Source organism: Heptranchias perlo, chromosome 1 (assembly GCF_035084215.1).
Source record: "Heptranchias perlo isolate sHepPer1 chromosome 1, sHepPer1.hap1, whole genome shotgun sequence".
Lineage (NCBI taxonomy): Eukaryota > Metazoa > Chordata > Chondrichthyes > Hexanchiformes > Hexanchidae > Heptranchias > Heptranchias perlo.
Window position 1 is genome coordinate 132,761,766 of NC_090325.1, and position 26,712 is coordinate 132,788,477.

The following is a 26,712-nucleotide window of genomic DNA, read 5'->3' on the forward strand; positions in this document are numbered from 1 at the left end:
CATTGACAGCTCCTTGTTTATATCATTCCTTTTGCAGTAATTTGGAAGGATTGTGAGTTCAGTTGTCCAAACATGTTTTTCCATTGTTTGAGATCTTGACATTCTAATGACTGCTCAGAATTCTGACAAGTAGTTTCCTATCAGAGAATATTTTCCCACAGGATATGGGGAGAATTTAAAGATAGTTGAAATTCAGTAAGAATTATTTTGCTGCAGTGTGCTAGCATATCACATTGGCATGGTATTGAGGTGATAGGAATGAGTCACACCTGTACTTCCCCATATTGATGAAATGTGTTAAATGTCAACCAGAAATATTTTATAGCAACTTGCAAAACACCAACAAGTGTTAATTATTGTTAGTTTTAATAACAAACCATAAAACAGACTTTTAACTGCTTACAAAGTTTTTAAATTATAATCTTACTGACATTAATATTAATAGCGTTAGTTTTCTGCTGGTGGGGAAATCAACTATTTTGCTGAATATAAAGCTATATGGCATTTTAATCCAATAATGCAAGACCTCTAACCTAAACTCCTCTTGGCGAGTTGTTAATTTTAGCCATTTTATCAAGGGAATGTACAAAATGTAGGTCATGAACTTCCCCTCAGACAGGAAGAGAACGTTGCAGGGTGCCTTGACCCAAAGTGCTCCTAACCATACCAAGAGCAGCCTAGGAACAGATCACCTGTTCACCCTCTCAGACAATGATTGGAATACAAGGTAGGGAGCTCAGAAGGGAAAATTAATTGAGCATATTCAAAAATAGCAATCATGACTTTCCTACTTAGATTTACGTTGACAATTACTTTCTTCCGCCAAAGATGATGCATTGGCAAAGGGTATTGGAGCGCTAATCCATGGTATCATGTAGGAGAGGGATGCAGGTTTGATTCTTTCCTTTCCACCTCTCCCTAATCTGCCCTGATTTTCTACCTCAGTCATGCTGCTTATGGGGAGTCGGAGTAGGAAAGCAGGAACTTTACAAAGGGGAATGGAGAATCATCCTTGTGCCGCTCTTTGCCCTCAAGGTGGCTGATCTGGAGTGGTGTTGGTTGAGGCCCAGGAGCAGGTCACTCGTCTGGAGACAAAACAGAGGGAATCTGTGTGAACATGATGTAATATCCAGCATCGTGACCCTGCAGTGAAGTGTTCAGAGAAACTTGCTTCTAGCTGTTCCAGAAGTTCAACCTATTTCAAAACTCTCTAAAATGACATGATCACCTCTCTATGGCAGGTGTATAGATCTTAAGATTTCACTTTTTTCTGTGATCTGAACTCGATTGTACAATTATTTTATGTGTCACTCACTGCTAGTGATTGTCCAGTTGCATACAATTGCACAGAGCTCATTAATATACTAGAATAAGCAATTGTGTTTTCTTTATAGTTTTAATTGCGTTATTTCTTAATAGTTTTAATTGCGTTATTTCTTAGTTGCCAACAAATGACTTAAATTGCAGGAGCACATGTTGCTCATTTTACAAAGCAGTAAGTTTATTTCTTTAAATATACACATCAATGCCACATAGCAGCCAAAAACAGTACAAAATATATATTTTTTTGGCTATTTTATCTTGGGACATTTTGTATGTTCAGACTGTCAACAGGCATTAGGATATTCATTATATGATGTGAATGTTGCAGAGAGGCTACTTGACTCTGTTGCTGACAGCATGCAAGACCGATTTTATCATGACTCACAGAACAGTCTCTAAACAAGTTAACCTGAGCCAACCAGCTGCAAGCAGTTGATTTTGGTAAGTAAAAGTACTCAGCTCCCACCAGCTCTATTCAACCTTTGACCTCAAATGTTCCATAACCTTTGACCCTGCAACCTTTGACCTCACAGCCTGTAACCTTTAGCACTGCCAACTTGTACGAATTTGGACATAGTTTTCAATTGGTAAAATTCATCTTTATGAGATTTTTTTAAAGGTAAGAGACAGCGTCCATTTTCTACCGATAAGGGGAGTAAATTTCTTCAGTGTAGATAGATAACACAAAAGGCAGGTGTGCCAGCCCCACTAAGTTCAAAATAGAAAAAGTTAATTTAAAACAAAAGGCACTCTGGGCTTTAACTGCAACTTTTCTTAGCTAACTTCTGAACTTAAATTTTCTCTTGACTTTCTCTCTTGCTCATTGTCTTTCCTTCAATTTGTCATTAATTCCCCTTCCATTCTTTGGTTGTTCTAAAGATTTTTTTGCTACCAAAATCATTTTATTTTGTTTCAGTTTTCACACATTTCTCAATTTTCTAATCACAGGCTTTAGTTTACACTCAGACATGAAATTGCATAAAGTTTATAATTTATACAAATTGCTGGAAGTCAAAATTTGAATTATATCGGGGTTACCCTTTTTATTATATATATGCTACAGGAAGAAGCAACATTTTCCTCACTTCTTATATTTCCCTTGACTTTATCTTCCAGGATTCATGGCTGCGATCTGACTCTAGGATTTTATAGCATGCTCACAGTGCTCGCCAGAGAGTTTCAGTCCTTGTTTCTGTCCCAGAGCCTCCTTGTGTCAGATATTCCTTTTTTGTGCTTGGGCATTAATAATCAGAATTGATAGAGGAAAATTAGGTGGGGCAGATTGCACACCCATAATGTAGCCCACATGATTTTCCATTCATGGACAGGAAATCATATGGGCTCCTTTACGGTCAAGCAATCCTCCCCACCTGATTTTCATCTATGTACTCCACCCAGGTGATTATTTAACAACCAAGGACAAGAGTGGAAACTGTACCCCTTGTCTTATGATATGTTTATGCTACCACCTCAGCATTGCTGTGCCATGGTTTTCATTTTGAAAAAATGCTATAGCTCCAGTATAAATCTGTATCAGGGCCCAGCCTAACTCTATAGAGAAGCAATGTGAGACACTGTTGAGGAGGGTGTCTCACACAACTAGGGTTTGATACTGGAACTTCAATGCGGAGTCAAGTTAGGTTTAAAAACTGCCCTGGCGGGTCCTTTTGACCTCCCGTACACTTTTTAACCATCTTGACGTTAACTATTTAGACAGAGAGGACTCAATCACCTGGAGTTTCTAAACATTTAAGTTTTAGCTGTTGGAAGAGGAGTTCTGTGCATGCACATAACAGCACAGTCTGCAACTGGTAGCTGCAGTACAAATGCAGCATTAAACATTTCTTAAGAATAAAATGTAACTGTTCATGCTCCAGCAGAATGATATCAGCAGTAGTGGCATGAGAAAATTGGAACTTAGTACAGGAGAGTGTCTTCTAAATGCTGGACTACAGGCAGTATGGAGAGAAGTGAAAAAAGACTCCAGCATGCTAGAATTATATACTTGTGTCTTTTAGCAAGTATCAGAAGAAAAAAAATGAGGGGAAGAAAGGTCAAATTCTCACATCTTACCATGTGAAAGAGAACTCAGTCTCAGAAAACTGTAGATTAAGGGCCACAATCCCATAATAGTGGGCTCCATCCCACTTTGACCACTGGTTAGGAGTTTCAGACTTACTACACTTTGCCTAAGAAACAGTGGGAAATTTGGGGACCTGAGAGGAGGTGAAGGAGAAGGGCAGGGGGAGGGGGAGTTGGGGTGGTGGGGGGGTGAGGTTGAGCAAGAGGACCGGTTTAGGGGACTGAAAGGAAGAGGGTAACTGAGAAAGCAGGTAGAGTATAAAGAGCCAGGACTGAAAGGTTAGCAGTAATGTGAGAAGGTAAAGTGGGGTGATAGTGGGGTGAATATATTGCAGTGGTTAGGATCTGGAATGCACTGCCCGAGGGGGTGGTGGAGGCAGATTCAATCATGGCCTTCAAAAGGGAACTGGATAAGTACTTGAAAGGAAAAAAATTGCAGGGCTATGGGGAAAGAACAGGGGAGTGGGACTAGCTGGATTGCTCTTGCATCGAGCCGGCACGGACTTGATGGGCCGAATGGCCTCCTTCCATGCTGTAACCTTTCTATGATTCTATGATTCTAGATACGAGGCTGGCACCAGGGTAAGTAAGTTTTAAAAACTGAGTTAATAATTTCTACCTGTACCTCCTCCATAGAGGAACAGACATAGGAGACACAGTTTGGTGGCCTAGAAACATCTCTTAGCATTAGGAGGACTGAAAAGTAAGTATAATGCTAAGTAGGCATGGCACCCAATCTTGACACACGACTGGTGAATATATTGGTGTGACTGGAAAAGCAAGTAAGGTAAATGTGTATAGAAAGTATATGAAACTTTATGTAATTTTATTCAAAGGTTGGGAGTTAAAATAAATGAATGGGAAGTACATGAAATAGTATATTAAAATGTATTCATGTATTGTATATAGAAAGGAACAGATTTTTCTCTTATTGCGCTTGCGTATAAAGGATCACCTGGGCAAAGTGCATAGGGGAAAATCAAGTGGGAAAGATTGTATGTGTTTAATAGACCTGCTCAATTTTCCATCATTTTAAGTTAATGAGTGGAAAATTGTCAGGCTCCTTTAAGGGCATGTGACCCTCCCCACCCAATATTCCTCTATGCACAGCACCCAGGCAATTCTTTATGCCCAAACGCAAGAAGAAGGAAGTCTACCCTGAAGTGTGTGCATATATAGATGTATGTATGTATCAATATATAAATATTTTTATAAAATGTGGATGCAGGACTGCAAAAACACAAATACTGGGAGCAGGACAACAAAAGAAACAAACATTAACAGCCTATTTTCCAGCCCCTTGTTTCCCCAGGGAATGCTTAGTTCCCTGGGTGCAAAGGTCAGGAAAAAACCTGGATGGCTGGCTGTTCGCCACTTTAATGCTGCGCTCGTATTTCCAGAGCTTTCCTAGTGATCCAGAGCTTGGCCTGTGCTGGCAGTAGGCACAGGTTGGATAAATCCATTGTAATAAGGTGGGAGGAGTGTTTCCCGGGCTTCTGTCTCATTTCCCAACTTTAGTGCTTGCCGGGCACTCCAGCACAAGGGCACCCCGAGATGATAGCACCATAGCCTGCTCCCAAACCCCGACAAATAAGGGTCCTAGGAGGACGTCTGGAGAATTAGAAAGAGGTTTCTAGATTTTACTTTAATTCCTGGCCGAGATCCCAATGTCAATGGGACTGCGTGCCTGCTAAATGCCATCGACAGGCTTGGGTTCTGATCACCTAGGCTGCCCCTTACGTTACTGGTATTTATAGTGTCAGGGCAGGGAAGGCCCAGGAAAACTGGCCCTTAAGAAGAAGACCTAAAAAACACACCAACACTCAGAGTAGGACTAAAATGAACATAAATACAAGGAGCAGGACTGTGATAAAATGAGGTATTTTTGTTTAGCTTTGATTTAATGACTGTTCCTTTAAATATAGTCACAGTACATAAGCAGTTAAAAAATGATTACAATTCAGATTCCTATATCAAGCCAATCCCAACACAATATTTCATCACAAGTTTCATCATTTTCAAGGTAGAGAGAGGAATAATTCAAAAGTAAACAATCTCATATGTTTGGTTCAGTTGGTGTATGACTGTCAGCTCCTTCTTCAATTTGAATGGTCAGATATTCAAAAGCTAGCAAGTTCTGATAGCTCTTTTCCAGGATATAAAAAGAGCTGTTCTGTTTAAATCCATGGCTGGTATTTTCCTCGGAGACGGTCTGAGGAAATTTCAGTTCCATGAGTCTGTTTGAAAATCTCAGATGAAATCATTCAGTTTCAAACAACAGAAAGTAAGAAAAATCAGTTTGAATTTCTACGAAACAACTTAAATTAATAACGCTCCCACTGTGGTAAGAAGTTTTAGGAAAAAACATACTGGCATCGAAGTTCCTCATAACTTCTCGCACAAAATTGCCATACTCTGAGCAGACATGGTGGAATCTGGGACAGGACTCAGTTACACTAGCTCCCCGTCCTTTTTCTGAACATCAAAATTTCTTCAATATTTGGAAGCAGGCGCACCATATGGCCGCCTTACATCTTACAATGTAATTCCTGCATTTGTGGCCTTAGCAATGCAGAGCAATCGACTACAGTATGGAAACTGACCTACTAAAAAAATGGGCCAGTTTATTTTTAGAACATTTGGGCTCACACTAGGCCTATTAAAGCTATGGCTAGGCCCCATTGCCAGTTTCCATTTGCACTGTATATATGAGCCCTACCAACAGTATGCAAATATATCTGTTACAAATAGAGAGAGATGGACAGACAAAGGCTGACCTCTGACATCGCCCTCCATTCTCTGTGTTGAAGATTGGCTTGCTGAGCTGTCAATCAAACTGACCTTGAATGAGAAACCTCCCCCACTGGCGTGGGAGCTATGGCAACTATATTATCTGTTTTGCCAATGAAAACCAATCTAACATTGAAGGTGTAAACAGCTCTGGAATGTGCTCCAGAGCCTTCTTGTCTTGAAACTGATGTGGTATCTGAGAATACAGTACACACATTGAGATGGCGATTCATCTGGTTTTCAACAAATTAGTCGTGAACAAAATCCCAGAGAGTTTATCTGTACATGGGAATTACCTCTTTTTGAACTGATTGGAGATCATTTTGACTTTATGTGATAGTGTAAAACGGGCGATAGCTAGTCGGCAGTCCGTTTTACATCTATCCCGATGGTGAAGTCAATAGAAGTGAAAATCGGGAGAGATGTAAAATGGGCTGAAATTTGCTATCATCCGTTTTACACTATCGCACAAAGTCAAAATTGCCCCCAGTCTAACTCTACAGCAACATTATGGAGCAGAAATTGCTCAGCGTGACGAACCAACAGTGCTCGCCGCTCCATAGATTTATACTAACCCACAAACTTACCGCGGTCTTTTCGTTGGTAATTTCCTTGAATAGGAAACGGAGAAGAGCCCAGCATCAGTTCAGGCGAAGCTAGGACCCTGGGAGAAGAGAGAGGAGCGATCTCTCCCCTCTACCAATCAGATCGCAGCATTTTTGACACGCTGCCTTGACTGTCTCTGCCGACCTGAATTGTTAAACCAGGAAGTGAAAGGTACATTAAAAATAATGTAAAAACAGTTACAGACAGCGAAAAAAAGAAAGGGTAAGAAACAATTGAATTAGATAAAAGAGACAGAAGAAAAAAGTTTTAATTTTTTAAATGACCAAAAACTATTAAAATCAGGAGCAATGAGACACCACATTTTTAAAAGTTAATTTTTAGTTGTTTGGCAGTCATTAATACTTACGTAGTTAAAACGTAGTTAAGGCCTGGTATTTTTAAGCGTACCTGTTTTATGGCGCTATTAGTTACTTTCCAGCTGAGCAGATAAGTAAGTTTGCACTTTTTCAATGGTTTCTCTGACTGCGGCATGCAATATACCTTTAATTTGAAGCTGTCATATCGCCGGCAAACCAGTAGGAGCAAGTTCAGAATTTCCACATTTCACTGCGCATGTGTGGATGCTAGAACCTGCTCCTCCATTTTGCCACTAACAACGGGGAACGCTCTCTGTTATTTTGGGAACAATTTCTGCCCCTATATAAATTAAATAAAAATCCCTTCCAGGATAAATAGGCAAAAATCTCGAAACATTACAGCCTCTGACCCCAGAATTAGGGACGGGGTCAGGGGTGCATTCAGAGGGCAGACAGAAGTTCTGCCCCACCCCAGGTCTGCCCCTAAAATGCTTCCCCAATAAGAGGGATAGGAGTGTGCACAAGAGGACCACAGTCTGCCCCCTAACTCCTAAGGTTGGCTCTTATTTTAGACTTAAAATAATTATCAAAGGAAAAAGTATATTCATCCAAACAATTAATACTTGGTTATTTAAAATGAAGAAATAGATGTAAGTAGAATTATTTTAATGAATTTGTTGTAACATAACCTGTTTTTTCTAGTAGATCTGATGTTTAAGTTAGCCTTATATTTACAAAGAAGGAACTAAAGTTAAGTTTGAGTAAACAAGATTTGTTATAATTGCATTTACTTGCAATCTATCTGGTAGACTTATATGTTTGTAGACACCATGTTGGCATTCAGAAAGACTTGGGTGTCCTCGTACAATAAACACAAAAAGTTAGTATGCAGGTACAGCAGGCAATTAGGAAAGCAAATGGCATGTTGGCCTTTATTGCAAGGGGGTTGGAGTACAAGAGTAAGGAAGTCTTACGACAGTTGTACAGTTGTACAGGGCGTTAGTGAGTACTCACCTGGAGTACTGCATATAGTTTTGGTCTCCTTATCTAAGGAAGAATATACTTGCCTTGGAGGCAGTGCAACAAAGGTTCACTAGATTAATTCCTGGGATGAGAGGGTTGTCCTATGAAGAGAGGTTGAGTAGAATGGGCCTATATTCTCTGGAGTTTAGAAGAATGAGAGGTGATCTTATTGAAACATATAAGATTATGAGGGGGCTTGATAGGGTAGATGCTGAGAGATTGTTCCTGTGGCTAGAGAGTCTAGAACTAGGGGGCATAATCGCAGGATAAGGGGTCAGCCATTCAAGACTGAAATTAGAAGAAATTTCTTCACACAGAGGGTTGTGAATCTTTATAATTCTCTACCCCAGAGGGCTGTGGATGCTCAGTCATTGAGTATATTCAAGGCTGAGATAGATAGATTTTTGGACTCTGGGGGAATCAAGGGATATGGGGATCGGGTGGGAAAGTGGAGTTGAGGTCGAAGGTTAGCCATGACCTGATTGGATGGCGGAGCAGGCTCGAGGGGCCATATGGCCTTCTCTTGCTCCTATTTCCTATGTTCTTATGTTCTTATATCAGGCCTCACCTCTCTAAATATTAATCAGACCGCTTACCAAAAGGTGAACTCGTGAATGTAAGAGCTATGGGGTTTGTTTATAGGAGTGATCGATGAACCTGAGCTCAAGAGAGTATCTAAGGCAGACCTGAAATTTGTAATAGCGTTTACTGACTTTAGGTGTTTACTGAAATAGCTGGAGAATGCACAAGAGGACCACAGTCTGCCCCCTAACTCCTAAGGTTGGCTCTTATTTTAGATTTAAAATAATTATCAAAGGAAAAAGTATATTCATACAAAGCAATTAATACTTGGTTATTTAAAATGAAGAAATAGATGTAAGTAGAATTATTTTAATGAATTTGTTGTAACATAACCTGTTTTTTCTAGTAGATCCGATGTTTAGGTTAGCCTTGTATTCATTGAGGAAGATCTGAATCTGAGCCAGGTAGGACCTGGAGTTCAGCTGCCAAGCCACAGAATGCTCCCTTTCTCAGTTCATTGGAGAACTCAGGATAATTCCTGTGGAGGACAGCCACAACCAAAGATCCAGTGCCCGCCTTCACCTTCTCCCCAGTGACCCTGAGGATCAATCACTGCATCATTTGTTAACAAGCGACAGAAGAATGAGAATGCTTATTAGTTGAGTGATAATTCATCACTTTTTTCTTGCAGCGAGGGAGTGGTCAACTGTATTGAATCATTTTATCTTTAAAATGTAACAACTGGAACAATAAAAGAAAACAAAATCTTGCAAAAAAAAGTGATTTGTTTTTTATCTGTCATATAAATTACATATAAACTTCTCAAGAGTAACTAAGCAGTGTTTGTATCATAATCATACATGTTTCATGAAACTTTCTGTTAAAGCCCATCAATGAATGCACATGAATTAAAATACAAATAGATCACAAAAGTGTAGCTTTTGCAGATTTTGAATTAAAAAGTTGGAATTTTAATGAAATGCTGTTAGCCTGGTTCTTAAGGGTTAACCTATTATAGCACCTGGGGCTCCAAGGGCATCAGCTTTGTGTTTCATGGTTGCTTTTTAAATCACTGTTATCCACTTCATAAAGTTTTCAATGATTTTAATGTTCATAACTATCCTGTGCTCCCAGCACCCACTCCTAACATTTTAAAGTAAAAGCCGAACCAATGAAGCTCTGCTCACGTGACGAAGAAGCCCCCCATGTGCGGTGCTCCATTGTACTGCATCACTCTGCATTGAGGTAAAACCAGTAGGAACTTTGCTGTCATTGTGTTCCTTGGGATTGGCAGCAGCTGCAATCTGCCTGTGAAGTTTGTGAACTTTCTCTTGTCCTTGGCAGGTTGGTTTCGGGATGCTGCCCATATTGATAGCAGATTCCCTCCTGAAAAAAAATTATACATAAATAGACAATGAGTGTTTTAAAGGAGAGGTGAAAGAGATGGAGCAAGGTGGAGTGCTTGATGGAGGAGAAGGTACCAGAAGAGGAAGGGGAAGAGACCAAGGCGTGACTTGGTGATAAGGACCACATCGTCACTGTATAGCCAGTTTGGGAGGCTTTGGTAAGGGGAAAGGTGTTGCCACCCATGAGCTAAGTTTCAGTCAAAGCCAAGATGTCAATGTAATTATCCATAATAAGGTTATGGATGACATGGGCCTTGCTTGTGAGTGAACAGGTATTCTGGAGGGAAATGCAATAAGAGTTGATGATTATTCATCCACTGACAAAGCCCAAGGGATAATGGTGGGTGAGGTGATTGTGATGGAAAGGAGGTTGCCGAGGTTAGCCCTCTATGGGCGTACTAGGTAGGAAAGTTGGTGAGAGAAGAGGATGGAATATTTGGGGTTGCTGCTTGTAATGAGGCAGCAATGGGTGCTGAATGCCGACAGAGGCATAGAGGTAGCCGTGGGCTTTTATTCAAGAGGGATTCAAGCCTTGGACAATGGCAGGAGAGTAGGAAGGCAAAGAAGCAGCAATGAGTAGGATAGGAATTGCAGAAAGGAATGAAAGCCGGCATGACTGAGTGTCGGGAATTTAAATCTTCCTGAATTTAAATACTGACAAGTTCATGTCCATGGAGTCGCTCCCAGCCCTCCCAAACCTGTCTGGAACACACCGGCAAGCTGCTTTTGGAAGGCCGATTGGTATCCACAGCTGACCAGAATTATGGCGATGAGGCCTTAGGCCCAATTTGGGACGAGCATTAGGTCTCCCACTTCTGGTGCATGTAATGAACGCATCGCCGATCTCGTGCCCGAAAATGGGCCTAAAGCAATTTCTCCTCCATACTGCAAGGAGGGAGCATGAGGAGAGAATCTCTGGAAATATTAAAAAGAACAGTATTATACAAATATCGCAATAAAAATAGAATTGTTAAATGTGAGCTAGGAGCCCTAAGAAGATAAAAGCGAGTTAGTAGATGATAAGCACAAACTGGTGGGGATACTTAACAATGTTTACAAAAGAGAAGGATATTGGGGAGGAGATAAATCCTGAATTGGTTAAAAGCAACATGAGAGATATAATAAATAAAAGGAAAGTATTAGAGAAGTTAATTAAGCTAAAGGAAAACAAAAGTGTCAAGACCTGAAGGGTTATATCTGAAGATCCTGAGGGAAATGAGGGAAGAAATAATGGAGGCCCTAGAAATTTTATTTCAGGGTTCCAATGAGAGTTGATATGTGCTGGACAATTGGAGAATGGCCAATGTAGTACCTATTTTCAAAAAGGGAGAGAGTGCTAACCTGCGTAATTACAGGCCAGTTAGTTTAACATCTGTGGTAGGGAAAATTTTGGAATCTTTAATTAAAGATGACTAAATATCTAAACGAAGAAAAAATAATTAGAAGCAGCCAACATTGATTTCAGAATGGAAGGTTGTGCTTGAGAAATCTGATAGAGTTCTTTGAGGAGGTGACAGATATGGTGGATGAGGGAAATGCAGTGGATGTGCACTTTCAGAAAGCCTTTGACAAGGTACCACACTGGAGACTATTGGAGAAGAATAAGGCGTATGGAATTAAGGGAAGGGTATCAAATTGGATTAAAATCTGGTTATAAGGGAGGAAACAGAGAGTAGGAGTTAAGGGCAGTTTCTCAGAATGGTTGGAAGTGGGTGGCGATGTTCCACAGTGCTGTATTCTGGGAAAGCTTCTGTTCACTGTACACGTCCACAAGTTGATATAGGGCTAGAGGTAATGGTGTCCGAATTTGCATACGATACTAAAATAGGAGGCATGGTAAATAATTCTGAGGACTAAAGGAAGTTCCGAGGGATTAATGACAAGATGGTGAAATGAGCAAAAAAAGTGACAGATGAATGAAATTCAATGTCAGTAAGTGTGAAGTGCTACATTTTGGTAAAAATGTATTAAATATACTTTGAATGTGGGAAGATTAGGTGATATGGAAGAGCAAAGGGATTTGAAGGTTCAAGTTCACAAGACATTAAAATAAGCACCTCAAATGGATAAGGCCATAAAAAAGCTAAAGAATACTGGGTTTTATAGCCAGAGGAATGGAAGATAAAGTTTGAGTTGTAATGATGAATCTATATAAAACCTTAAGACCATAGTTGGAGTACTGTGCGCAGTTTTGGACTCCATACTATAGGAAGGATGATAAGCCAAGAGAGAGGGTGCAGCGCAGATTCAGTGCGATACTGCCTGGTATGAAGAATTACAAATATGAAGAAAGACTTGAAAAATTGGGGCTATTTTCATTTGAACAGAAAAGATTATGGGGTGCTTCGATAAGTGTTTAAAATTTAGCAATTTAAGATTTAGCGCAGAAATATGAAAATACATCAATCGCACCAATTACATGCTCAAGTTTTGAAAGTTTGCAAAGTTTACCAACAAACTAAAAACATTTGTTATATTATCCTGAGGAGTGACATCCAATTGAAAATTTAAAAACATTGAACAAAACAGTTACCTGGCTTGCTGGCCAAGTTAAACAGGCAGAAAATGCTAAAAACACTCAACAGGTCAGTCAGTATTTGTGGAGAGAACAGATGAAGGGATGGACAGAGTACATAGAAACAGACAGTTTCCAGTGATTGAGGGTCTAGAATGAGGGGACAAAGACTTAAGACTTAAGGGATTTATGACAGAGAGCAGGAGAAACTTTTTTATACAGAGAGGAGGCGGATGGGGGATTAAAATTTTTTAAAATGGACAACGCAGCCCCAACCCGGCCCCAACCCACCTCCAACCCACCCACTTCCATTTCAACGGGGGCAGGTCAGGAAGGGTGGCCGACCAACCTGCTCTCAGGAGGCGGGTGGGTCACTAAAATATTTTAAGGAGGCTGCATGCCTCCAATTTAACTTAACTTTTAGTTTTAAGTCCCGGGGGCCAGGTTTTCTGGGCCTCGCGATATCTGGCAGCTGAAGGGAGGTGTGAAGGGACAGATCCATCAGGTAAGTGCCTTTACTGCACTGCTTGTGGACGAGGAGGAGCAGGAGTGCTTCGCCCCGGCCCACCAAGCTTACCTCCATGCGTTTGGACCCCTGCGAGCAGCCGACTCCCCCCCCCGTGATGTCCAACTCCCCCCGCGATGTCTGACTTCCCCATGTAATGTCCGACTCCCCCACCCCCCGCGATGTCTGACCTCCCCCCACCACGATGTCCGACTCCCCGCCCCCCGCCATATCAAATTTACCTTTCTCCGCTCCGTGGCTGGTGTTCCGCCCTACACCCAACCAGACTGTCAATCTGGCTGGCTGCAGGCAGGAAACCGATTTGAAAAATTTAAAACAATTCCTGCCATTAAATTCAGCAGGACTTTACGGGATGTGGGAATAGGGTAGGCACATAAGATTAGGTCTACTGCTCCTGTGGAGCAAAAGATCAACATGGACTGATTGGGCCAAATGGTCTGTTTCCGTGTTGTAATCTCTATGTAATTCTATGTAACTACCAATGATTAAATTGTGGAAGGTGTACACAGGAATGTATTTTGCTTTCTCTTTTCCTGCCAGGAATGTTTAAAATACTTTTTGGTACAGGATTATAAGGATACATTCACAAACCAACTTTGGCATTGCTTTGCTTGGGATGCTAAATAGAAATTGACCCAAGCCATCTCATAAAGGATCGCACCAGAGCTGCTGTCATGAAACCTCCAGCAGGTGCGGTTTTCAGACTTGAATTGCAAACTCCAGTGTAAACGTGGTCTTCTGTGGTTTGGGATCACACATGCATGTGTCAAGATCCCTATTCGTACAGCTCCTTTTTATCTAATGCTGAACCTTTTGTTTGATCTAAGCTTGGCAGGTTGGCAGCAACAGTGATTTTTCAGACTCTTAGCCAATTCCTTGCAGATTTGCACAGAATTTGAAAAGCAAAACGCTGCAGATGCTGGAAATCTAAAACAAAAACATAAAATGCTAGAAAATCTCTGCAGGTCAAGCAGCATCTGTGAAGAGAATAGATGAGTTAACATTCTGATGAAGGGTCCACACCTGAAACATTGGCCCCGATTTTAAGAGGGGGATGGAAATGGCGCAAGCCCCAAAGTGGGCGGTGTGCCCGGAGAGTCCGGGGACATGGAGGCACTGCCAATCTTAATGACAGGGCCTCATTAACATAAAAGTTCCTGGAGTCCCACCCACCACTTGGCCAGATCCACTGCCTGGTCGACGGGTGGGACCGGGAATTTGGCGGCAGGAGGCCGCAGCCGGGGGCTCGTGGGAACGGTCCCGGCAGTTAGTGGGAGGAGGGGTCTGGAGCTGATCGGTGGTGGGGGGGTTCCACCAGGATTGGGGGGAGGCCATGTCTGGGGAGGCCCAAGGACTTCTTGCGGGACCTGGGGGGAGCACTTCTGCTCCTCCTGGCCCAAAATGTATTCTAACAGAAGTAAATTTTTAAAATTTACCATGGCCAATTGGCACCTCCTGCCATGGTTCTGCTGCTGGGCTGCATACAGTGTGGGACTCCCCCTGACTTTAAAGTTAAGATTACGTTGGAGCACTAATGATGTCATTGGGCCACAACTTTTGAATGTTAAGTAGGCCCCCCCTACCTGTAGCGGCAGCCTTGGCCAACTTGAAAGTCAGAGAACATAAGATGGCACCGGATGGGAACAGAGCAACTTCAGGCTTAATTTTAACACCTCCCATGGCTGGGTGAGGGGAGTTAAAATCCTAGCCATTAATTCATCTGTTCTCTCCACAAATGCTGAATAACTTGCTGAGCATTGCCAGCATTTTCTCTCTTTGTTTCACTTGGCGAGTGTTTTGTTCCAATTTTTTTCATTGTCAATTGGATATCACTCCTAAGGATAACATAGCAAATATTTTCAATTGTTGGTAAACTTTGCAAACTTTCAAAAATTGAGCAGGACATTTGGAGACTCATAATACAATCAAGGAGAGTCAACATGGTTTTATGAAGGGGAAATCGTGTCTGACAAATTTATTAGAATTCTTTGAGGAAGTAACGGGCAGGGTGGATAAAGGGGAACCAATGGATGCAGTATATTTGGATTTCCAAAAGGCATTCGATAAGGTGTCACATAAAAGATTACTGCACAAGATAAGAGCTCATGGTGTTGGGGGTAATATACTGGCATGGATAGAAGATTGGTTAACTAACAGAAAACAAAGAGTCGGGATAAAAGGGTCATTTTCAAAATGACAATCTGTAACCAGTGGGGTGCCGCAGGGCTCAGTGCTGGGGCCTCAACTATTTACAATATATATCAATGACTTGGATGAAGGAACAGAGTGTCTTGTGGCCATATTTGCTGATGATACAAAGATAGGTGGAAAAGCAAATTGCGATGAGGACACAAAGGGCCCGATTTTACCAGGGGTGCGGGTTGGCAGCGGGTGGTCGGGCGGGCTCGAGGAAAACGCGCCGGCCAAATTGAGTGCGTTGCGCACGCGATCGCGGGATGATTGATGTGATTAGCCGGCAGTTACGGGTTCCGCGCTTCTCAGCTGCGTGCCGGCGGCCTGCGCATGCGCATTGACGTCTGAGCGATGGTTGCGCTCTATTTAAAGGGGCAGTCCACCAAAGCCCCTCCAGCCACAAACTACACTCCATCAAGGATGGAGGAGCACAGGGGTAAGGCTGCTCCCCGTTTCACGGACCACGCCCTCCAGGTGCTGCTGGACGGGGTCCGCATGACGAGGGAGACGCTGTTCCCCACGGATGGAAGGAGGTGCCCTGCCAGCGCCACCAAGAGGGCATGGGAGGAGGTGGCCGCGGAGGTCACAAGCAGGGGAAACACCACCCGCACTTGGATTCAGTGCCGCAAGAGATTCAATGACCTCACCAGGTCCGGAAAAGTGAGTACACTAACGCATTCTGCATCACTCCGTCTTCCACATCACCTCAAACACCTCACAACCCCATCTCCACTGACAGTACTGCGCTCCCGCACCAATCCTCACAGCCACCCAACTATCATCCTCACAGTGCCTGCACGTACCCACCGTCCCTGTCCCCACTCGACCACTACCACACACCCCAATGCCCATACAATGGGATGGCCATGTGGCACACGCATCCTCCCATCCATCTGGCACACGTTCAACCCAATCACACCAATGCTTGAAGCGTCTCACATTGTAATCATCACTCAATAACGTTTTTGTGTTTTGCCCTCACAGGAGAAGAGGGCCAGGAACGCACGCGATAGGGCATGCACCGGAGGGGGCCCGCCACACAAGATGGCCCTGACAGACGCCGAGGTCGAGGCACTGGAGATCAGCCGCACGCTGCATTGCCTGTCGATGGCGGATGGCGAGTCTGGTTCTGGCGAAACGGCCGGTAAGGGAAAGCTGGCACTCATCACTCATGATCGTGAATGATCGTAGCATCACATGGCATATGCCGCACCGCCACATTTGGTCACATGCCTGATATTTCCCTCTGTTCTCTTCCAGGACCGTCTGCGATCGACGTCTCGGTTGAGGGCGATTCCTCAGAGGACATGCCCGTCTCTGAGGGTGCATCGTCACACATGAGCCTTGCATCCACCAGCGCAGATACACACACCTCGGTGGGTCCCCCCCCTCAGCTAGTTGGGATTGCACATGGTGAGTCACCGCGCACACATGAGCATGAGCAGACCCTGGTGGCAGGGTCAGCCGCGGAGGGTCCGCGTCGGTGGGAGCACTCTTCTCCAGGCTTTGCTCAGCCGGACCCAGATGCTGAACCCAGGGGGCCACCTGTCAAAAGGAGAGTCGTCGAGGGGCACCAGAACATTGCTGAGGTACTGGGAGAGGTGCCACGCGCACTCTCCACAATCGCACGGAGGATGGAGGAGTCCAACTCCTGCATGAGGGGAATGGTGGCACAGGTGCAGGAGGGTATCGCCGAGATAGTGTCGCAGGGACGTGAAGGCATCTCTGAGATAGTGTCGCCGGTAGGTGTGGGAACGTCTGCGGTGGAGGACAGGCTAGCCTCCCTCGAGCGTCACGCACAGCTCACCAATGAGTCCATCCAGGCCCTCACAACGGCTGTTCGGATTCAGGGTGAACAACATTCTGCCGCCATCAACAGGTTGACAGATACATTGGAGGTGGCCTTGCAAGGTCTCACCCACGTCATCCAAACTGCCGTCCAGCAGGGTGGAAGGGGTGATGTGGGCCTTGGCCATGAGAGGGAAGATGGTGAACGGGGAAATGGAAGTGTGGACGCTACTCAAGGCGCCCCCAAGTCTCACCCGTTGCCCCCCTCTCAACCAGTGCCCGCAATAGTCCATCCTCTCCAGGTGGCCGAGTCTGCCCCTGCACAGGTGCAGGAGGAGCAGTCTGTGGAGGTGCCCTCACGGGCACCGAAACCCAGGGGGCGTCGGCCCAAAGCATCTACCCGGTCAGGGCACGAACAGGAGCAACCTGCCACCACCTCTGCTGGAGCCACAGGGGTAGCACCACGTAGGGGGTCCCGAAAACGAACGCCTAAAGTTCCGTGAGCACACAGGGATTGCAACAGGGTGTTTGTCGTTTTTTTTTAATTTTCTACTCTTTGAATGTCACCACAAAATAAACTCACTTTTTCTCACCAATGCTGCCACCTCTTGTCCATAATTCTGCGGCTTGTGCAATATGTCCCTTCCCTGCGCCTCATCATGACGACGACCACCCCGTCCCACCCATTGAGCATAATCCAGTGGGTGCAGGTGTACAGGCACCACTCTTCTGTGGAGGGAGCCTGTATGGACCCTCGTCTGTGCACGTTATGACATGTGAACGCCTCACACAGTGTGATGTTAGGAGAACCGTTGGCATATGAGTGCCTCCCTGGCCTGACGAGCACGCAGGTGAGCCGGTGTTCGGCGCATGGGTCGTTCCTCCTCCTCTCCCTCTTCCTCCTCCTCCTCTTCCTCCTCCACCTCCTCCTCATTGTCGTCCTCAATGTGGGTGGCGGGTGTGCATGGGGCCTCCTCCAGCGGCACCCCTCTCTGTAGTGCCATGTTATGCAGGGCACAGCAGACAACTATAATTCGTCCCACTCTGAATGGCGTGTATTGGAGTGCTCCCCCGGAACGATCAAGGCACCTGAAGCGCATCTTGAGCAGCCCTATAGCCTGCTCAATTGTAGACCTGGTAGCAATGTGGCTGTCATTATACCGACGCTGTGGCTCGGTAATGGGGTTCCTCAGAGGTGTCATAAGCCACGTGTGCAGGGGATATCCCTTGTCGCCGAGGAGCCAGCCGTTGCCGGCGTTGGGTGCGTGGAAGAGGGGCGGGACGGTGGACTCCCTGAGGACGAAGGCATCGTGGCAGCTGCCAGGGTATCTGGCGCACACGTGTAGGAATCTCTGGCGGTGGTCACAAATGAGCTGGGCGTTCATGGAGTGATACCCTTTCCTGTTGATAAACAGCCCTGGCTCATGTGGAGGTGCCCGTATTGCTATGTGGGTGCAATCGATTACACCCTGCACCCGTGGGAAGCCAGCCACAGCATGGAATCCAACCGCCCTCTCCGTCTGGCTGCGCTCATCCATGGCGAAGTTGATGTAGGTCGAGGCCCTGCGGAACAACCCATCGGTGACCTGCCTTATGCACTTGTGTGCAGACGACTGACAGACCCCGGTGATGTCCCCCGTGGCACCCTGGAAGGATCCGGAGGCGAAGAAGTTGAGGGCAGTGGTGACTTTGACGGCGACGGGTAAGAAGATGCTGCTTGGTCCATCCGGGAGCAGCTCGTCATTGAGGAGGCTGCAGATGTCGGCAACTACCTGGCGAGTGACTCTGAGCCTCCGTATGCACTGCTGCTCAGAGAGGTCCATGAAGCTGAGCCTCGGTCTGTAGACCCTGTGCGGAGGGTAGTGCCTCCTGCGACGCATCTCTCTCTGCGGATGCCCTCCATCCTGCTGTGCAGGTGGATGTGCCGCAGCACCGTGTTGTGGGGATGCACGTCTCTGAGGCGGACGGCGTGGACTGCGAGGCTGCTGAGGCTGGTCATCCTGTTCGTCCTCCGAGGATGTCAACGCAGCACCCATCTGGCAGGTTTAGGTTTGCGGGGTTGTGCACGCTAGAAAAGTGTGTCCTCGCACAGGGGTTGGACTTCCACGCCGGTGAATCTTCTTGCTTGGAGGAGGGTGGTGGAGGGCAGGCGTTGCCCAATGTTACGGAGTGTCCTCCTGCGTTGGTGAAGGCTCTCCCCCCCGCCCCCCCCCCCCACCTGTGGAATGCACCTTGGCAGCTGCCACAGGCTGCTGGCTGCAACACGTCCGTTGAGAGTGTGAGTGTTTCCCCCAGTATGGGAAACAGTCTCATTTCACTGTAAAATCCGACACCTGTTAAATAAACAGCTCAATCAGGTCATTTAATGACCTGAAATACCAAGATAAATACACTCAAGTGGAACCCCGCTGGCTTTAATTGCCTGCGGGATTCCCACCAGCGGGGCCAACGCACGCACCCCCGCACGTCATCGCGCAACCAGGAAGTGGGCGGGATCGAGGCGCGATCCGGTCCCGCTCCTCGAAACCGGGATTTTAGAGGCCCCCCCGCCGAGAACGCACCCGGAACCGGGTGCTAAAATCGGGCCCAAAGTATCTGCAAAGGGATATTGACAGGTTAAGCGAATGGGCAAAAATTTGGCAGATGGAATATAATGTGGGAAAATGTGAAGTCATCCACTTTGGGAGGAAAAATTTAAAAGCAAAATATTATTTGAATGGAGAAATATTACAAAATGCTGCGGTACAGAGGGATCTGGGTGTCTTCGTACATGAAACACAAAAATTCAACATACAGGCGCAGCAGGTAACCCAGAAGGCAAACGGAATATTGGCCTTTATTTCTAGGGGGATGGAGTATAAAAGCAGGGAAGTCATGCTACAACTGTACAGGGTGCTGGTGAGACCACACCTGGAGTGCTGCGTACAGTTCTGGTGCCCTTATTTAAGGAAGGACATACTTGCATTGGAGGCAGTTCAAAGAAGGTTCACTAGGTTGATTCCAGGTATGGAAGGGTTGTCTTATGAGGAAAGATTGAAAAGGTTGGGTCTATACTCATTGGAGTTTAGAAGAATGAGAGGAGATCTTACTGAAACATATAAGATTCTGAGGGGACTTGATAGGGTAGATGCTGAGAGGATGTCACCCCTCATGGGGGAATCTAAATCTAGGGGCATAGTCTCAGAATAAGGGGTCGTCCGTTTAAGACGGAAATGAGGAGGAATTTCTTCTCCCAGAGGGACGTAAATCTTTGGAATTCTTTACCCCAAAAAGCTGTGGAGACTGAGTCATTGAATACATTCAAAGCTGAGTTAGACAAATTTTTGATCAGCAAGGGAGTCAAAGGATATGGGGAAAAGGCGGAAAAGTTGAATTGAGGTAAAAATCAGATCAGCCATGATCTCATTGAATGGTGGAACGGGCTTGAGGGGCCGAATGGCCTACTCCTGCTCCTATCTCTTATGGTCTTATGGAGCATGTAATTTGTGCGATTGCCATATTTTCATTGTTCTGCAATATATCCTAAATTGCTAAATATTTCAGCTGCATGCCTATGTTCCTTCATGCAATAAATATATAGCTATGCATGTCAGATAAGTTGTTAAATGTTGCAAGAAAGTAATTTCCTTGAAGTTATACCCTGCATTTCAAGTATACTTGTACAAGCGTTCTGCCTCCACCCAAAGGTGTATCCATAATGTAGCTGAAGAATATGGAACCATCTGGAGCAATGAAGAAACCCAGTGCCTACTAAAGAAAGAATTTGTGTTTACATTGTGCCTTTCATATCTTCAGGGCATCCAAAAGTGTTTCACAGCCAATGAATTAATTTTGTGGTGTAGTCACTGTTGTTATGTAGCAAAAACAACAGCCAATTTGCATACAACAAGGTCACACAAAATTAGATAATGACCAGTTAATCTGTTTCTGATGGTGTCGATTGAGGAATAAATGTTGACCAGGGCACTGGGAAAATGCTCCTGTCCTACCTCAAATAGTGCCATGGGATCTTTAATATCTACCTAAACAGGTAGGCAGGATCTCAGTTTAACATTTCATCCAAAAGATGGCACCTCTGATGATGCATCACTCCCTTTTTAATTCACTGAAGTGTCAGCCTAGATTATGTACTCAAGTCCTGGCTTGAACCGACAACCTTCTAACTCAGATGCCAGGGCAACAAGATGAATGCACAAAGCTTTCGTAACAAGATAGATGAATTAATAGCACAGGTAGAGACAAATGGGTTTGATCTAATAGCCATTACTGAGGCTGGTGGCAGCATGCATTGACCATACACTGTTGTAGTACACATTTTTATTCTGAAATTTCTGGCAAAATACATGGGTTCAAAGGAAATAATCTCTGGATTACTATCTGAGCCATGTGCAAATTGGCATAGGGACAAACAGATTAGATGGTGAAATGCATGGCTGAAAAAGTGCTGTGGGAAGCAGGGGTTTCAATTCATGTGGCACTGGCACTAGTACTGAGGAAGGAGGGAGCTGTTCCGTTGGGACAGGCTCCACTTAAACTAGGCTGGGACCAGTGTCCTGGCGAAGGTCACATCAGGGAAAAAAGTAAAAAGTTAAAATTAAAGGTGCTGTACCTGAATGCATGAAGCATTCGTAACAAGATAGATGAATTAATGGCACAAATTGAGATAAATGGGTTTGATCTAGTAGCCATTACTGAGACATGGTGGCAGGGTGACCAAGGTTGGGAACTAAATATTCCAGGGTACTTGACTTTTAGAAAAGATAGGCAAAATAAAAAAGGAGGGGGTAGCCCTGATAATAAGGGATGAGATAAAGACAGTAGTGAGAAAGGATTTTAGCTCAGAAAATCAGGATGTAAAATCAGTATGGGTGGAGCTAAGAAATACAAGGGGCAGAAAACATTGGTGGGAGTAGTTAACAGGCCTCTAACAGTAGTTATAGTGTTGGACAGAGTGTAAATCAGGAAATTAGAGAAGCATGCAACAAGGGTAATGTAATAATCAAGGGGGACTTTAATCTTCATATAGATTGGGCAAACCAAATTGGCAAAAATAGTTTGGAGGATGAGTTCATGGAATGCATCCAAGACAGTTTTCAACAATAAGTTGAGGTATCAACTAGGGAACAGGCTATTTTAAATCTAGTATTATGTAATGAGACAGGATTAATTAGTAATCTTATAATAAAAGATCCTCTGGGGCAGAGTGATCATAATGTAATAGAATTTCATATTGAGTTTGAGAGCGATGTACTTAAGTCCGAAACTAGGGTCTTAAATTTAAACAAGGCCAATTATGTAGGTGAGAAGGGCAAATTGGCTAAGGTAGATTGGGAAATTAGATTAAAAGGTATGATGGTAGATAAGCAATGGGGAGCATTTTTAAAAAATCATATTTCCCAACAAATATACATACCTTTGAGGAATAAAAACGCCACAGGAAAAGTGATCTAGCCATGGCTAACTAGAGAAGTTAAGGTTAGTATTAGATTAAAAGAAGAGGCTTACAATGTTGCCAAAAAGAGTAGTAAACTTAAGGATTGGGATGGTTTTAGAAATCAGCAAAGGATAACCAAGGAATTGATAAAGAGGGAGAAAATTGAATATGAGAGTAAACTAGCAAGAAATATAAAAACAGAAAAACAGAAAACATAAAAAGGAAGAGATTAGTGAAAGTAAAAATGGGTCCCTTAGAGGCTGAGACAGGAGAAATTATAATGGAGAAAAATTAGAGACGTTAAACAATTATGTTATATCGGTCTTCACATTAGAAGACACAAAAAACATACTGAAATAATGGGGAACCAAGAGTCTAATGAGAGGGAGGAAATTAAAGTAATTAAGATTAGTAAAGAAAAAGTTTTAGAAAAATTAGTGGGACTAATAGCCAACAAATCCCCTGGTCCTGTTGGTCCACTTCCTAGAGTTTTAAAAGAGGTGGCTGTAGAGATAATGAATGCATTGGTTTTGATCTTCCAGAATTCCCTAGATTCTAGAATGGTCCCCGTGGATTAGAAGGTAGCAAATGTAACCCTGCTATTCAAGAAAGGAGGAAGAGAGAAAGCAGGAACTACAGGCCGGTTAGCCTAACATCAATAGTTGGGAAAATGCTAGAATTTATTATTAACGGTGTAGAAATTCTATTAGAAAGGTAAAACCTTCATCATTATCCAAAAGATCTGCATCCATCTCAGAAAAAAACATACTTCTGATTTTACTTTATGACAATCATAATATGATTAGGAAAGATTGAATAGCGTGGGCCTATACTCTCTGGAGTTTAGAAGAATGTGAGGTGACCTCATTGAAAAATATAAGATTCTAAGAGGGCTTGACAGAATAGATGCTGAGACGATGTTTCCCCTGGCTGGAGAATCTAGAACTAGGGGACAAATGTTAATTGTATCCATGTGATTTATATCAATTAGTATTAATTGTATTCAGGTGATGTGTATCAATTGGGGACTCTCTTGTATCCATTTATAAGCAAGATTATCTAGGGTATGAGTTGTGTTGATCTCTGTGAATAAAGGCTTGGAAGCAACTGAAGACCAGGCTCCAATATTCTATCCTTTACCACCTGGTTATCCAATTTGTAGTATGGTAGCAGAGGATGGTTGCCTAAAGGTGAAGGTTGGAAACTACGCTTTTTTTTGGACATAAAAAAACTAAACTTGAAAGCTTAGTGGCCATTGTGGAAAATAGCAGAAAGCAAGTTTAAATTGTTGAGGTACAATTTCCCTCCAATGTTCTCGGAGTCTGAACAATGCAAGAATGAGATTGACATGAGGACACAGGTTACTACTCTGCCAAAGAGAAAACAAGGCATAGCCTTGGCGTTGTCGTTTCCTGGACGAAGTAAAATCAGAAGTAAGGTATTTTCTGAGATGGATGCTGATCTTTTGGATAATGATGAAGGTTTTACCTTTCTAATAGAATTCCTAGATCAAATCTACAAGAAAGATGACCTGCTAAGTGCCGATAAGGCCTGATCAGCATTTGATAGATTTCGGAAACTGTACGATCATTCAATGGAAGAGTATATCATGGGCTTTAACAAATTATACAAAAGGTTGACAAAATTCAAATTGGGAATCCCTGGATTGGTACTAGTGTTTAAATTACTAGATTGTGCTAAGGCATCTCATATGGACAGGCAGCTGGTCCTAACTGCATCCAGTTCTCGGAAAAGGGGATTCTGTTGGATCAAAAGTCTGCTGCCTTAAAAAATATTCCTGCGGAAACAATCATTTCCTTCAGCCTTCATCAAGCAAGTGAGGCCTTCCACTGTGACACAAAGAATAGAAGATTTGATGGTTACCAGATTTCGAAATGTTCCAGATACTAAACGCAGGCACCAGACAAAGGTTTCAAAATTTTCAAGAGACTGGTCGCAGGCGTCAATATGATGGAAGGATCAAAGACAGCCAGAATGGTGATGAAGGCAGGTACATCAAATCCAGTTATATCAACAGAAGACAAAATTGGGACAGTAATAATGGGTGAATGAATCCCAGGAATGACCAAGGAAGAATCTGTAGATGCTTTAGATGAGACTCTAAGTATGAGGCGAATTGCCCAGAATGAAGATGCAGGATCTTTGAAATGACACATGAAGAAAGTAGTTCTGAGGAAGAGGATGAAGATAATGATGAATCTGAACATACTATACTGGTCTTAAGGAGTTTTAATCCTGTGATAAATGTATTAGTCGTGGATTCTTTTAATTGTGCAGTGTTAGATAGTTCACGTACTTCATCTGTATGCAGAGTAGATTGGTTTAAATGTTATCTTGATTCACTAAGAAGTGAGGATCGACACAGTGAATATAAAAGTTCTACATGTTTTAGGTTTGGGAGCTGACAACACCTTGAGGTCACTCAAGAGAGTCGTAATTCCATGTAAGATAGCTGGAGTAAGCCATTTTATAAGTATGGATGTAATCTCTAGTGAGATACCTATGCGTCTGGACAAACCTTTCATGAAAATGGCAAAAAAGAAACTTGACAAAAAACACAATGAGGCAATCATTTTTGGGAAATCGATTAATTTGCAGTTTACCCAATCAGGGCATTATTGTACCCCCTTAATAAAATCTGATGTTTCTGATCAGCGTGTTAGGCAAGTACTAATGGCATCAGGCAATAAGGATAAGAGAGAAAAAAACAAATTGTTTTAAAGTTGCATAGACAATTTGTCCACCCTACTTGTCAACGTTCAAAGATCCTGCTAAAACGTCCCAGACTCTTCCATCACCATCCCTGGGTATGTCCTGTCCCACCGCCAGGACAGACCCACCAGAGGTGGCGGTACAGTGATATACAGTCAGGAGGGAGTGGCCCAGGAGTGCTCAACATTGACTCTGGACCCCATGAAATCTCATGGCATCAGGTCAAACATGGGCAAGGAAACCTCCTGCTGATTACCACCGACCGTCCTCCCTCAGCTGATGAATCAGTCCTCCTCCATGTTGAGCACCACTTGGAGGAAGCACTGAGGGTAGCAAGGGCACAAAATGTACTCTGGGTGGGGGACTTCAATGTCCATCACCAAGAGTGGCTCAGTAGCACCACTACTCACCGAGCTGACTGAGTCCTGAAGGACATAGCTGCTAGGCTGGGCCTGCGGCAGGTGGTTGAGCGAACCAACACGAGGGAAAAACTTACTTGACCTCGTCCTCACCAATCTACCTGTCGCAAATGCATCTGTCCATGACAGTATTGGTAGGAGTGACCACCGCACAGTCCTCGTGGAGATGAAGTCCCGTCTTCGCACTGAGGACACCATCCAACGTGTTGTGTGGCACTACCACCGTGCTAAATGGGATAGATTCAGAATGGATCTAGCAGCTCAAAACTGGGCATCCATGAGGCGCTGTGGGCCATCAGCAGCAGCAGAATTGTATTCCGGCACAATCTGTAACCTCATGGCCCGGCATATTCCTCACTCTACCATTACCAACAAGCCAGGGGATCAACCCTGGTTCAATGAGGAGTGTAGAAGAGCATGCCAGGAGCAGCACCAGGCGTACCTAAAAATGAGGTGCCAACCTGGTGAAGCTACAACTCAGGACTACGTGCATGCTAAACAGCGGAAGCAACATGCTATAGACAGAGCTAAGTGATTCCACAACCAACGGATCAGATCAAAGCTCTGCAGTCCTGCCACATCCAGTCGTGAATGGTGGTGGACAATTAAACAACTAACGGGAGGAGGAGGCTCTGCAAACATCCCCATCCTCAATGATGGCGGAGTCCAGCACGTGAGTGCAAAAGACAAGGCTGAAGCGTTTTCAACCATCTTCAGCCAGAAGTGCCGAGTGGATGATCCATCTCAGCCTCCTCCCGATATCCCCACCATCACGGAAGTCAGTCTTCGGCCAATTCGATTCACTCCACGTGATATCAAGAAACGGCTGAGTGCACTGGATACAGCAAAGGCTATGGGCCCCAACAACATCCCAGCTGTAGTGCTGAAGACTTGTGCTCCAGAACTAGCTACGCCTCTAGCCAAGCTGTTCCAGTACAGCTACAACACTGGCATCTACCCGACAATGTGGAAAATTGCCCAGGTATGTCCTGTCCACAAAAAGCAGGACAAATCCAATCCGGCCAATTACCGCCC